At 42.5% G+C, this 13,877-nt stretch overlaps 1 protein-coding gene across 1 annotated transcript in view; it reads right to left on the bottom strand.

Moving 5' to 3' along the window:
- The window catches only part of CLU (clusterin), a 64,210-nt gene extending 54,852 nt beyond the window's left edge, over window positions 1-9,358 (bottom strand). Inside the window, exon 1 of the mRNA XM_029596232.1 lies at window positions 9,201-9,358. The gene's annotated coding sequence lies outside the window, so the exon portion shown is untranslated. The remainder of the gene's footprint in view (window positions 1-9,200) is intronic.
- Window positions 9,359-13,877: the final 4,519 nt, after the last annotated feature.

Here is a 13,877-nt window from a genome sequence, read left to right as displayed (position 1 = left end):
TTTAAGATAAGTCCCCCCCCCCAATACAGGTTCTATGAAATGCCAGCTGAAGTCGGGTTTTTTTTATCTCCTTTGTATTGTGCTTTAGATTACTTTGGGGATACTCATGTCCACTTATTTTCGTGTCTTAAAAAACACTGCTTTTTCTGTGAATATTTTTATTTGCAACAGAAATCTCCTGAAAAAATGTACTACTAGCAACCTGAGTGAGGCGTTGCCCAGGGAGCAGAGGAGTGGTTAGAGCAGTGGGCTGTGAAATGGGAGACCAGGGTTCAAATCCCATCCTCCCTCCTTGGGATCTCAGGAAATACCTGCAGTACTGGAATGTAGTCTTTGAAGTGTGAAAAGCAGAATATAAAAATCTAAATAAATAACCTGTATTAGTAGAGGCCTTACAGGTGCACCCAGCTTGCTGTCACCCATCAATATTATACTATATATGTTATATACATTGTTGATTTGCTGGCATATGAAAAAAACAGTGATAATATTTATATTGTTTTGTGCTGCTTCTCATTCGAAGCAACACAAGAAAACAAAATATAATTTAGGTTGTTTCAGCGCATACTGAATCATTTCGGTGTGTGTTAATTGCAAAATTGGCCAAATGTATACATACTGGAGGGAAAAAAAAAAAGAAACACATTAAAATGAAAGAAATTATATACAAGGGAAAACAAAACAATTTAAACAACATTGAGTGAGAATAAAGGCGTAACACGACCCTGTGGAGGGGGAGAATCTCAGTCGGTGCACATGTATTGAGTTCCAGGGATAGTTTTGGTCTGCTGCCCTTGGCCTAGGATTGTCACTTCAGTGACTGGCTTGGAAGAAAGAGTGCTGAGATGGGGGACCAAGGTAGCATAAACCAAAGTAGAGCCAGGTTTTGATTGCAGTAAAAGCCAGGAGAAAATGTCTGGACTTAAGAGAGAACTAAAACCTTGTCATTCTCATTTAACATTCCCACATCTGAATTTCAAGAGTGTTAAAGCCAAGTACACGCCAAACCGAAACTGAATATGTTTGAAACGCATTTCATGGACAATCAAACGAGGAGGACCATGGCCTGCATCCCACTGATGCAAGGCTACTGGACCAAAGCAGTCAACCCCATTCAAAATCTCCCTCCTGCCCCACTGGTTCACATCTTGTTATAAGAATTGTGTGCCATTAACAACAGGGCGCTTCCTTCTGCCTTTTCTCCATCTGAAGTCCTCATGCATCATCAATGCCTGGCAATCAGTTGCCAGGTCCTCGACCCACAAGTGCTAGAACTGCAAACCTGCTGTTTCCTGTTTGGATGAAAGATGCTAAAGTGTATTTTCACGATTAAACATTAAGCTTGCTTGAAGTAAAAAAAATCAAGATAGCACCTGTGAAAGGCACATAGCAAGACTGCAGGAGGGAGAGGGGAGTTGGTAGGGGATGGGGAGGGGTTCCACTCCTTTGGTGGGAAAGCTGAGATCTCCACAACTGCAGTCCATGGAAGAGGCTGCATTCTGAGTGATTTGCCTTCAGCTCATCCAGCAGGTGAAGAAAAGCCGAAAAACCTTCCCACCCAGGATTCCTAAATGCTGTACAACCTCCTGGGGTCAGTTAGCTTGGAAACCCAAATTTGTACTGTTCTCTAGTGTGAGAGAGTGCACCGGGCAATGGCTCTGCCTATGAGAAGAGGCCCTTTCCTCTGCTCGCCACTGCTGCTCAATTCCTGAAACCAAATCAAGTCTTCCCCAGCTCTCCATGAATTTAGCAAAGTAAAACTGAAAAAGCAATAACATCCTGAACTGGGGATTTGGCTAGGATTTGGCTGGTTATGCAATTTGTTCCCAGAAGCAGGAAGAGTCATAAACTCCAGTAAATGAGCTCAGAAGCAGCTGGCTTCGTCCCCAAAACACTTTCAAACTGAACTCTTCTCTGACACCCTTGGTTAATGTTTGAGAAAGGGGCAGGGTTCTCCAATTCTGTTTAGTTTGGGGTTTTAGTTTTACTCCGATTTAAATAAATAAATAAATAAATATGTATGTATGTATGTGTATATATATATATATATATATATATATATATATATATATATATATATATATAAATAAATGACACAGGAAGTAAAGTTAAATAGAAAATACAAATTATCCAGTGTTGAAACAGAAAAGCACAATTAAATGACACAAATAGGAAACATAAAAATATTAAGTAAGAGACCACATTGACTTGTTACAATTTCATCCATGGTAGTTTTATGAAAGATTATGAAATCTAACCAGCTGGGGAATTTACAAACCATGGGCATGGGCCAGGCATTACTCATTTCACTGAAGTATCGTGGTTGCCGAGTTAGTCCACTTGAACATGTAGAAATAAGAGTATAAAACACAAGCTGTAGGTGATGATACCTTTGGATTGGCTAACTCAGTACATCTGTGACTAGCTTTCACAAGCTCTGCTCCCTTCAATGGGTCAGCAGGGAAGCAGCACAGTCACGCTGGGTTTAAATAGAACAGAGTTAGCCAGGCATGACGTTGTTTGCGGATAGCTCCAGAAAGGGAGGGCGGGAGAAGGGTGGCAGAGATAGCACAGACAGTAACATTTCACAGTTCTAAGGGGCTTGGGCCTGATAATGGGTCAGAAGGCTAATGTCCTTATTAAGTCCTTTGTGTTTGTTTCAAAGTGTTTGATCATCCTAACTTCAACCATCTGCCATTAGTGTATGGCTCTACAATTCACTCTGGGTGCCCTGCTTGTCAGGTCATTAAGGGAGTGATATTCCCTTGAGTAATGTTCTCCTACTGAGGCGTCACTCTGTTCTTCGATATAATGTGTCAGTTCATGTCTGTTGTGTTTATTCTTGTCCTTAGATTTTGGCTTGTTTCAATGATATGAAAGCCCTCTTCACCAATTTTTTTGTGTTGCATCGTGTATATACTACAGAGGAGCATGAATGCAAATCCTGCACAGTATATTGAATTTCTTTCCCGTGTGGGTATTGTACATGGTGGCATAGTTGTCTCATGCTGTTTTCTTAAGTACAAACTCCTTAGGCCTCCATTATGTTTGTCCCTAGCTCAGGCCTGGGGCTTGAGTTAGGAAGGAGGAAGGGGCAGGCCATTCTTGACCAGCACCTCCAGTCGGGCTGCTGGGTTGGTCAGCCAGCCTGCATAAAAGCAGGCAGAACTGGGAATTGGGAGGTAGTTCTCTGGGAGAAGGAAAGTGCAATTTGGAGTTTCCCCAGTCTCCAACATTAAGCCGCACAGCCTGATACTTGGGAAAGTTGGAAGAGGCACAGCCCTAGTACTCAACTGGTCTGGAAGGGGCTGTCTCAGCGGAGAGAAGGATTGCTGTAGAGATTTTGTTTGTGTGGAAAGTCTCTGTGCCTGTGCCTGGAGGAGGTCAGGGAAAACAGCAATGGTCCCCTGCCTTTCAGTACAAGGAAAGAAAGCAGTGTCTTTGTTGCAGAGAGGATGCTGTGCTTTTGGAATGGATTTTTGTTCCTTTCTGTTGGGAGGGATTTTTGCCCACCATTCCTGCCCAGGAGAAGGAGCTAAAGAGCGCAGGTTTGCTGTTTGTGGGACGTTGCACTAGAGAAGATCCCACTTGATATATCAGAGAAGAGACAGGAGACACAATACCCCACGAGGAGCCTGGATTCCACAACCCGCCAGCCTAAGGGGCACTTATGGGGATGAACAGCACTGAGACTGCTCCAACATGGGATTTGAGTTTGAAGATTAACTAAGAAAGTTCTTGTGATCGGCTTTGAAGATTTGTTATTATGTATTTAAAACATTGTAGTCCACCTCCAGCATAGCTCTAGGTGGCTTACAAGTAAAAACCATCATAATAATATTAAACAATAAAATTAAAAAAATCATGAATCAAAAACCAACAACAAAATTGTATCAGGAATATAGAGCACTATCAATCAGATATCAGCTTTGAGCTGTAATATCTCACTTATCTGCCTTGTGAGTTTTTGGTACTGGTACTTTATGGAAAAAAAACATCCAAATGTGAGTAAGCCTGTGAAAGAGAGAGGAAGAAAGAGAGAGCAAGAGAAATTTTTCCCCATAAGCCCCGCGCCCTAGAGGTTCAGCTTTCTCCCCACTCAAAGAATCCATGCCCCAAGATTTAAAGGATTGGTGACTGTGAACTGGGACTCAACCCCAAGACTGAATGTGCCCCTCTGCCCTCAATTCAGCAGTAAGACCCAAACCAGGGGGGCTACATAAAATGTATATTTGAAGATCAATGTTACATCAGTGAAACATGCCAGAAATTAAGGATAAGAGTAAACCTTTACAGACACAAACACATTGTAGAGAAAACCAGATTGATGCTTCACTAAGCAAGCCCAGATTTAGGCATAGACAATGTAGGAAAGTGCCCCTGTTGCCAAATGTTCATGAGCGTGGCTACCATGCCACCATCTGGGCCTGCCGCTGTCATCTTGAAATCTCCTGGAAGAAAACTCAGCTCAATGCCTTTTTGCCAGAGCTCACAGGGTCTGTGGTAACCCTGCCCTTTTCATGTGTTTCCATGGTAACAGGAAGCCCATGTGAGGGGGAGAGGGCGCTGACTTACAGGCCCCACACTGAGTTTTCTTCCTGGAGTTTGCTAAAATGTATTTATTTATTTTGTTTATATTCCACCTTTCAGACCCTTCAAAGTGGATTACATTCAAGTCGTGTAATGATTGATTTCCCTATCACTGGAGGGTCGGCTCACAGTTTTGTACCTGAGGCAATAGAGGGTAAAGTGACTTGCAGCAGGATTTGAATCCTGGCTTCCCTGCTCATAAAGGCAAAGCAATTCCAAGCGAGGGAGGACGAGGGGAGAGACCAGGAAGGATTTGGGTAGACTGCGCAATCTGTAAAAAGTCTGAGGGGGCGCCCCCTTGCTATCTATTGGCACTGGAATTTTAAATCCAGCCCCTGATGGTAGGTGAACATTTCTCAAGAAAAGTTTACTCCTGTAGTGAAATGACAATTCGGTTACTTAAAAGACATTTTAGAACTAAGAATGCAAAACATTTGAAAGTAAGATGATTAAACACTTTGAAGCAAGCTCAAAAAGATGTAGTAAGCACCCCCTTTCTAAGACACAGGCCCTTTGAAACTGTGACATTTTACTGTCACCTCTGTCATCCCCCTTACTGAGCTGAAAAGACAGATGCAGAGAATCTCATGCTTAGCAGAATCTTTAGCATTTAAACCCAGTTTAACCAAGCTGTTTCCTCCCCGTCCTGATGAAGGGAGCAGAGCTCTCTAAAACTAGTCACAGATATATTGCATTAGCCCAGTAAAAAGGTTCTACCTACCATTCATTTCTCCGGAAACACCAGCGGAACAATGAGAAAAGGATCGTTGTTGTTTTTCTCTTTCTTCCCAGGAAAAGCCTGAAGAACTGATTTTCAGGGCCATGGTCCAGTAAGAGTTTTGAGAGGTTGGTTCAAGGGTAATGTTTCTTAACTTATGTCAATGCTGCTGCCTTTCAGGTCTGATAAATACCCTCGAGCTGCCAGGTGGGTGGGTATATGACGTTCCACCTCCACTCACTGTAAACCGTTCAACTTCCTTGCCGTCAAAATGGGATTGCGAGCTCTTAGACCAGGGCCTTTGAACCGCTTGATACAGCTCACAACATGCCGAATATACTGACACTGCAGTTAACGAGGTGACTGATGTAAGAGCGTGTGCTAAGCTTAGTACTTCCATGTTACTGCACAGGTTTTTTGTGCTAAAACTACTTCCAATGTAGGGAGGATTTTAAAGCACTAAAATGGAAGTAGTGAACTAATTTTAGCACGCTTTTCATATAAATGCAAGGTAATGACCTTCATTTGGTATTGCTACCAATGTAGAAAAGTGCGCAAAAAATTATCTTGTGTTTTAACATCCATTTTAATGCTGAAAATGTACTTTAGTCCAAGGTAAAGTTTTAACCTCCTGTGAAGTCAACAGCTACCCACAGATCTGAGATCCACGAGATGGAGAACCCCAGATCCAGGATCCTTGGACCCGAAATCCTCTTGTGAAGAAGCCACAGACCTGGGAGCCGGGCCTAAGAGTCCCAAGTCAGAAACCCCAGGCCTTGGGTTATTGACTTCAGGGCCTCCAGTCCTGATGTCCTGATTATAGGGTTTCCAAGGTCAGGGAGTATTAGACAGTTCTCAGGCCTGGAAGAACTATTACTAGGGGACCCAGCCCTGGGAGGCCCTAGTACAACACCCCAGCCTGCTAATACCCCTCCAATCTATCTCCCCACCCAATCTAAGCTTCCCCAACCTCCCCACTGTTCATTGTGGGCTGCAATAGTGGGTGGAGTGCATTAGTTGGGCGGCCGGCAGCTTAGCGGGTGAGTAGGAGGTGCATTAGAGAATGGGGGAGCTAAGCCTGAATTGCCAACAGGCTGATCTTTACCTTGTTTTCCCATGTCAGCACCTTACCCATCTCCTGGACAGGGGCTAAGAGGCTAGAGTCGGGTTGTGGAAGCATTGAGGCTGTTCTTCTGGGACTCTTGTGTGGGTGTCCTGTATGGGTTTCCTGAGTGTGGGGGCCTTGGACTCTGACTGTCCGGACCACAGTCTCTCTATTTTTTTTTTTAATTCAATTGTTTGAGGTGTGAGTTAAACTTAACATCCACCTCTTAAATTAAAAACGGTAGTAAATTAAAAATTTAACTACCATTTTAGCTCACTGTGCATTTATATTATTTAATTGCACAAAAATAAATGTTTTGTTTAGGGTAGTAGTTAAAATGTGCACTAAAAAATTAGTGCACAGTTTTTGTACATTGGCCCTCAAGGTACAGTACCCAATGAAATTGTCTTGATTTTTAGCTAAGGAGGGAGTTCCTTCATCTCATCCAGTTTATCTCCTTGTTCTAGCATTTTGGCATTTCCCATTTCTAGCATTGGGTCACCTTGCAGAAGAAAGAAGACTCTCAGCCTGACGGGGTTAAGGGTTTACTCCTCCCCACTGGATGCAAGTGAGACTACTGCCTCATAGCACAAGCTGGTCAGTGCCAAGCTGCTATTGATACACTGCTGACTGTGTGTGAAATCAATGGTGCAAGGTCTTTCAAGGTCCTGCAGTATTTTCATTCTGGGATTCATGCAGAATACAAATACACTTTCCTGTTTCTGCACCCTGCACGTACTAATTTCTGGGCTTCGATATGCCTTGTCTGCAATCCTACTGCTCCCCCTCAGGCATGAGCAGTCATTACAAGACGCCTTCACGACAGGAGTATCCCACCATGCATAACGGCTCTGGGGAGACAAACTTGGGGCAAGAGTTGAAATGAAAACATGCACTCCTAAGTGAACATAAAATGAAGAGAAAAACCCCCAATATTCATGTCTCTGACTCTCATCCCTTTCTTTTTTTTCACATATCCCAGGATTTCTCCTGTATTCCAGTATTATTGCACTCCTTCTCTCAATTAAGTTCCTTTAAAAAACAACGAGATCTCTAAATAAGCCCTAAAGAGCTTCGTCTAAGGTACCCACTTACATGGTAAGCTCTTTGGGGAAAGAACTTATATCTGAATTCTAATCACCTTGCGCATCATTTGGAAAGGCCAGCAAAAAACACAAACACTGTAAAATAACTTATGAGAAGCTTTGATGTCTTTTTTTCATTGTCATTTTCCCCACTCCCAGCTGCATAAAATGTTTACCTTTCTACCTGCTCTGCTTTGCCCTGCTTTCTAGAAACAGCAGAGAGACTGGTTAAAACTAAACAGTCCATGTGAGGAAGTTAGCGGGGATGTTTTCCAGATGGGACAACAGTACCACCTGTCTTTTGTTTTTGTTTTTTTGGGAGGGATGGGGGGTGACCTGACACTGTCTGTGCTCCCTTGGTGCAGGGCTGGGATCTGGCACTGGGAACTTCATTCGCAACTCTCTGGGGGTTCTCCTTCTATGTGATCTCCCCTCCTGTCCTTGCAGTGACCACCCCCAGCCAGGGGCCATATGCCATTGTACATCTAAGTCTGGCCACTAGGAGTCTCCATTGCATGATTATCATATCAACTCCCCCCGCCGCCCCAGGGGTTGTGAATGCTGTCTCCGCAGCATCCCCCAGCCCTGGCAGACCTGGGGAGGGGTAGATCAGAGCCAGGCATCGAACCCAGGTCCTCTGCCCCTCATCTGAACCTTTTCACATACCCAGCATTAATTCTACTTTTCATAGCCCGGGGGAGGGGAGGATAAACAGCACTTAAGATAAAAATCAAAATGAATTACTTTGGCATTTCTTCTACATATCTTGAGCACTGATCTTAGGTTCAGTGTGTGTGTCAGATAGAGAGTAGGGGAATCTGCAATGCTTTAATTTTGTCACAGGTTAAAGAGTGGCTATTTATTATATTTTAATTTTGTTTTTGTTTAATTTGATTTCTTGCTCTGTAAGCCCAGGGTGGGTTGCAGAATAATCAATAAACATTCTTACAAACATTTTACATTACAACATTGTAAAAACCACATGCTACTGCCCACAGGCTATTATTTTCTTCCCTGTCTTTCTATACTTATCAAAACGCTGTGTCTATTATTTTTGTCAGCCTAAATAACTTCTGAGGCTTTGTTATTTTGTAAGGTGCAGCACCCGCTGCTAACCCACATCAGTTGCCAGAATTAAAATCTCAGTTTAAAATGTCTCTGGATAGACGTCTCTCTCCCTCCCTGTGCCCTGACGGGTGCTGCAACCACGATGTATTCCGCTCTGTGAGGTACCACTTTATACTTCATGCTTCCGGGATGCGTCTCCGAGCTTTCCTGCTGCAAATGCAGATGCACAGCTCTGTGTGAAAAGTACCATAATAATCCTGCCCAGAATTAAGTGCCCCCCCCCCCCCAACCTTCACTGCGGGGAATCCCAATGCATGCAGCCATTGAACTGTCTTCGTTTTCAATTTTTAGTTTATTTTTCCTGGAAATTTCAATGTTATAACAACAACAAAAAAATCAGTGGAAAAATGACTTTGTTATAAAAGGAGAAAAATCAGTGGGAAAGTCATTTTTCTAATTATTTGGGTGGGTTTTTTTTTTTTTGTTATAAAATTGAAATTCCTAGGAAAAATAGATTAAAAACTGAAAACAAAGGTCCCTCGCTGTGTGCATGAGTGAGGATCCCTAGGGCAGAGCCCAGTCCTGGGAAACATATGGCTTAATGCAGCATCTACATACAAAAAATGAAGCTCACCTTGCCAAGCCTATGGAAGAGGCTGCCACCTCCCGTTCCTTCCCCCCGCAGACCACAGCAGGCAGGCGCAGAAAATGAGCTCCAGTGGGATGCACCGGATATTTATACCTTACTTTTCATCCCCTTCTGTCAGTCTGCAACCTTCTCTGAGTCATCACTAAAGAATGCAGTAGTTGCTTTTTGGAGCTTTCTGGAACTGGCACTACGCAGGTCTGAGGGCTGGTGCCCAAGCCTGGCCACCAGTGGGCACTCTAATACAACCTATGTGCCTCCTTTACCCATCTCAGTAGCCTTTTGAAGAGAGACGGCCATGGTTTTCACTTATCCCTTACTAGAAGCTGAATAGCTTGACAAATCCTGGCATCTGTATCTCTCCTGTGGCAAGGAACTGAGTTTCTATGCACAAAGTTAACCCATTAGCTGGAGCTATCCACTCACACACACTGAGATGCTGAGTGATGCCAGAATTTTTAAGATAGGAATAGGGATGGGCATATAGTTACACTATCTTTTAGGAGTACTATATTTGCAATCTTGTTCTGTAAGCCCAATCTGCAGGTTATTTTTAGTCAAAAGGGGAACTGGGATAAAAATGATGATGTAATAACCATGGGCCCAATATTCAAAGATATCCAGTTATCTATGTCAGTGGTTCTCAACCAGTGTGTCGCCAAGCATACGCAGGTGTGTCGCCACACTTCCCGGTCCCCTGCTAACCCAGCTGCTCCCCCTACCCGAGCAAGATAGGTCCTCCACCCGGGCTTAAAACGCTGAAAGCCCGGGCGGAACGTGGCAGGACAGCTGGAGTCAGCGGTATCGGTATCGGCACCAGCATGCTCTCTTCTTCCTGCCCCCCCCACCCCCCCATGGCCCGGAAGAGGAAATGGTGAGCAGCGGGTGCGTGCGCGGGAAGAAGAGGCCACGCTAGTGCAGGCAGCAGCGGCCTGAAGAAAAAAAGAGATTCGGCCTGAGGAATGAGCAGCGTGGCTCAGAGAAAAACGAAGAACATCATCAACCCCCGCGGCCGATGGATCTCCCTGAGGGCTGAAAGTGAAGGAGGTTGCTGTTGCTTTTAGGGTTGAACTGGAAGAGGTTGCTGCTGTCGCTAGTTTGGGGGGTGGGGAAGGGGGAGAGTGAGTGAAGGAGCAAGCATATGTGTTTGAGGTGCTGTGTGTGTGTGTGTGAGCATGTATGTGAATGATTGAGGCCTGTGTGTATGATTGAGAGCCTGTGGTATGAGAGATAGCATGAATGGAAGTGTATGACTGAGATCCTGTTATGTGTAAGTTTGTGATTGAAAACCTGTTTGTGTGAAAGAGTATGCGTGTGGGATTGAGATCCTTTGTGTGTGAGAGAGATCATGTGTATGTGTGATTAAGAGCCTTTGTGTATAAGTAAAAGAGAGACCATGTGTGTCTGTGTGTGATTGAGATTATACGTGTTTTTATCATTCTCAATGTCTTACCCACATATAATTTGTTGCATGGGCATGCATGTAAGACATTGAGAATGATAAAAACACGTATAATCGAACATAGATCGAATATTAATAACCATCGGGAAAATGCCCCATTAGTAGAACACTGGGTTCAACATTCTCATGCAGTAACGAATTTAAAGTTTTTTGTTGTGGATGTGGTCTGCCCCCCGGTGCGGGGAGGGAATTACTCTGACATTCTGATTAAAAGGGAACAAAAGTGGATTTATCTTTTAGACACGATTGCTCCAAATGGACTAAATTGCGATCTTGAGTGGAGTTACTTCACCTGAGAGTATCCTTTATCCCTTTATTTGTGACTTACCTGCTTCGTTCTGATTGGCTATCCATTTCCATGATGTGATTGGCTGTTCTCATTCGTGCCAAAATGTTCGCAGTGTTTAAATTTTGGTTACACTGTAACAACAATGCACTCCCTGTAACTCTTCACTTATATACTGACAAGGTATGTCTATTTTGTGCTATGATTGCCTGATTTATCATGTTTACTTAGAAGTTATTTGGTTGTCGGCGTTACCCACTGTTACTGTTGATTCTTCTTTTAATTTATTTTTACTTGTTTTTGCAGAACGTTTGATTTAACGGTGTTGTCCCTCCTGATGCAGCCAGGGGGCGAAACACGGGGTCCGTGTCGGGGGACCCCATTCCTGTATTGGAATTGTACAATTAATAGAACAGTGGAGTTGCCAAATGATTACACATTAAAAAACTTTTGGATCAACAAGAATTTGTCTGCACTTCTCGTGGTTTACATTAACTGTTTAAAGTGCAGCACTACTAGCTCGTTCTTTGTGTCTTGGACCTCTTAGTTCTACACCATTAATTGCCTCTCAGACTTTGTGTGACTCTTTTGCATTAACTTTCCTGAATAAAACAGCTTCAGTAATTAAGTCCTTTGCTTCAGATGTGCCCAACGGATCTTTCTCTCCTCACCCAGCATTTCAGGTGTGGGGCAACTTCTCCCAACTACTTATACTGAGGTAGTTTCCATCTTAAATATAATGATGGACTATTTCTGCGCATTCAAGTCGTGTTCTTCTGCGTTGATTAAAGTCTTTCATGCTGAGGTTGGTCCTTTTGTTACTAATTTAGTCAATGCTTCACTAACTGAAGGGGATTTGCCATCTCTGTTAAGAGATGGCAAATCCATTACTCAGAAGTGCGAATTTAGATTTACAGTATTTGTTTATTTTATTTTATTTAAAATGATTTATAAATTGCTTTCCCAGCTAAATAAGTTGTCCAAAGCAGTACAACAATGGATCACACTTCACACTAAAACAATAAAAACAATCAATCTTATCAGCAATATAGCACAATGAACTTTCAAAAAAAGAATATTAATTCACTATGGTAAGCATCAACCAGGTCTTCAATTTTTTTCTGATACTTTAGTATATCATGTTCCTCCCTGATCTCTAGTGGAAGCCCATTGCACATCTTAGGAATTGTCATGGTAGTTGTAACTGAAATTGATGCTGTGATCTTTGTGACCTGTTTGATGTTCCCCTCAATAATTGGCCTTGCATATGTGGTGGGCATCTCCCCTTTAATATTTTAAAAACTAAAACTAGCAACTTGAACTTACAATGTGATCTTTTAGGAAGCCAATGCAATTTCTTCAAAAGCAGAACTGCTGGATCATGCCTTGAACCCACCATCACCACTCTTGCGGACATAGTCTATATAATTTGAAGACATCTAATCAATACCCCGGGTAGGCCTCACTAGATACCATTATAGTAATCCAAATCCAATTAATTATCATCCTATCACTTCTATACTGCTTCTTTCTAAGGCAGTGGTTCTCATCCTTCTTTCTGTTGGGGCACACCTGATAGTTCTTACATGCATGACACACTGAACATATGACAATCACAAGGCTAAAGGTAAATGTACATTTTGCATCCACAGGAACCCTACCCCCACCCCCGACCTTCATCAACGGGTATATTTATTTATTTAACAGTTTTATATACCGAAATTCTTGTAAGGGTTTACAAATCAGTTCGGTTTACATTGAACAGAAAACAGTGCTTCGGTAAATGAAAGCAATTACATAGAACATTAACAGAGCTTCAAATGTGAACAATTACAAAGAACTAATAATAAATATCTTATTAACCAACAAACAAGCAGAACAACATTTAACATTTGTACAGAAAACAGCTAAAAACGGTATAGTGCAGAATTGCAGAAAACGGCTAAAAACGGTATAGTGCAGAATTGCAGAAAACGGGTATAGTGCAGAATTAGAACATTCCCCATATAACTCACTATACAAAAAGGATATTCTAATGTTATGTCAATAACAGCAACGCAAGCTCTCTCTACTACCAGGCACAATAGCCTTACTTCCTTACTTATATAAAGACAGCAGTTCACCACCAATGCATGTCCTACTGAGAAAACACAACAAATAAATGTGAAGTATTTTTCTAGCCTACGTACTAGTTAAATACCTCACCTTAGTCATACACATAAAAATCGACCTTCAAGTAAAGAAAGACCACAAATTACAAATATGGAGACAGAAGCTGGAATGGAAACCCAAAAAAGTCATTCTGCATGCAGTGCAAGCCTGAAGAAATGGAAATAGCAATATAGCACCTAACATAGTACCAAATTCTGCAATAATGCACACAAACTAATCTGCACAAAGTTACACCTGCATTATGGCATGCACAGGGGCAGATTCCAGATAAAGACTGGCCCGGGGATTTTCCCCAAAACCGGCCCAGGAGATACCCTATAGTCTGCCAAGCGCGGCTCTGTTGCGGCCTCGCTCAGCAGACCATGTGACCAGAGTGACCGGCCCAACGGGGGTTCCCGATCCCCTAATAGGCTAATCCGCCCCTGGGCATGCACTCAAATGGAACAAGCCAATTTATAAAAAGGCAACACTACAAATATTAAATCAGGCCCTAAACACTAATATACCTCCAATTAGGAAAACAGAAAAAGCCAAGATGCTATGTATAGACCCCACAAAGAAATAATTGTAAAACTATATGAATTAATGTTTCAAAACAGCTGAACAGAATAACATCTAACAAAAAACAATTAAAAACTCGTAAAAATTATTAAAAATTCTCCAAACTCCAATAAAATATTTCTAAGAGCAGACACATCACATAATACCCAATAATTAAAATGGCAGTCTATCAAGAAAAATAAAC

This window comes from Rhinatrema bivittatum, chromosome 3 (assembly GCF_901001135.1).
Source record: "Rhinatrema bivittatum chromosome 3, aRhiBiv1.1, whole genome shotgun sequence".
Classification (NCBI taxonomy): Eukaryota; Metazoa; Chordata; class Amphibia; order Gymnophiona; family Rhinatrematidae; genus Rhinatrema; species Rhinatrema bivittatum.
This window is presented reverse-complemented; position numbering and strand designations above follow the sequence as displayed.